The sequence below is a fragment of the Bombus fervidus genome, unplaced genomic scaffold (assembly GCF_041682495.2).
Source record: "Bombus fervidus isolate BK054 unplaced genomic scaffold, iyBomFerv1 scaffold0053, whole genome shotgun sequence".
Taxonomy (NCBI): Eukaryota; Metazoa; Arthropoda; class Insecta; order Hymenoptera; family Apidae; genus Bombus; species Bombus fervidus.
Genome location: NW_027212616.1, coordinates 60001 through 61483, shown reverse-complemented (window position 1 = coordinate 61483; position 1483 = coordinate 60001). Strand labels below are relative to the sequence as shown.

At 51.7% G+C, this 1483-nt stretch overlaps 1 non-coding gene across 1 annotated transcript; it reads right to left on the bottom strand.

Annotated features, from left to right (window-relative positions):
* LOC139997307 (5.8S ribosomal RNA) lies at positions 1-152 on the bottom strand. Its single transcript, XR_011802710.1, has one exon. It is a non-coding gene; the product is annotated as a 5.8S ribosomal RNA (ribosomal RNA).
* Between the last annotated feature and the right edge of the window lie 1331 nt (positions 153-1483).

The window sequence follows — 1483 nt, the reverse complement described above, 5'->3', positions numbered from 1 at the left end:
CCCTCAGCCAGGCGTGGTCCAGGAATTGTATCCGTGGACCGCAATGTGCGTTCGAAATGTCGATGTTCATGTGTCCTGCAGTTCACACGTTGACGCGCAATTAGCTGCGTTCTTCATCGACCCACGAGCCAAGTGATCCACCGTTCAGGGTAATCGTTTATGCATGGATTTTTGTTTGTGTACTCAGGTTTTTGTACTCTTATTCTCGGTTCGAAAGAAGCCGATATCCGACAAACGTCCGACCAACGGGAATCGAACGCGCGGAAGTCGCCATATGATTGACGACACGAAAATACGTTCGAAAACGAAATCGGACGGACTGCGCGACGACACACGCAGCCCGCCGACCGGGCGTAAAGTGCATTATAATATATAACAACCAACGAGATCGAAGCTCCGTTCGTCAGGAAACGACGGGGATATAACACCCGATTCTGAATCCTCTGTACAGCACACGATCTCGCGAAGAAAGCGCACGGTGGCTAGCCCATGATATATATATATGTTCGTTCCTCTCGTCCAGTTATTCGAAGCAAACAGCCGATATGCATCTCCATCGTTCGGGTAAAAAAAAATCGATGGGACGCGCACGGTCGTAGTCTTCCTCGCGCGGTCGTTTCTTCCCGATAGCCAGAAGCAGAGTTTGAAAAACTCTAGCGACGGAACGAGGCATTAGACTCTCGACAACGAGGATACAGACACGGCCGGCGGTCCCCTCTGAATCGACTTCGGTGGTTCAGGTAAAAATAAAAAAAATCGATGGGACGCGCACGGTCGTCCTTCCTCTTCCTCGCGCGCGGTCTATTCTTCCCGATAGCCAGAAGCAGAGTTTGAAAAACTCTAGCGACGGAACGAGGCATTAGACTCGCGACAACGAAGATAGAGAGACGGCCGGCGGTCCCCTCTGAATCCACTTTGGTCGCTCAGGTAAAAATAAAAAAAAATTCGAAAGGGACGCGCACGGTCGTCCTTCCTCTTCCTCGCGCGGTCTTTTCTTCCCGATAGCCAGAAGCAGAGTTTGAAAAACTCTAGCGACGGAACGAGGCATTAGACTCTCGACAACGAGGATAGAGAGACGGCCGGCGGTCCCCTCCGAACGGATGGCGACAACGACGACTAAAGCGCGAAAAATCGCGACGAAAAGGAACGCATCTCCGTTCAGGTGTATGTGTGTGCGTGCGTTTAAAAAAAATTCGATGGGACTCGCAGCCATCGGCCTCGCGCGGTCGTTTCTTCCCGATAGCCAGAAGCAGAGTTTGAAAAACTCTAGCGACGGAACGAGGCATATGACTCACGACAACGAGGATATGGACAGGCGGTCCCCTCTGAACGGGTCGACGAGACGATGGTAAAAGAGACGAACCGGACGAAACTTCCGTCGATCAGGTAAAAATAAAAAAAAATTCGATGGGACGCGCACGGTCGTCGTCGTCGTCTTCCTCGCGCGGTCGTTTCTTCCCGATAGCCAGAAGCAGAGTTTGAA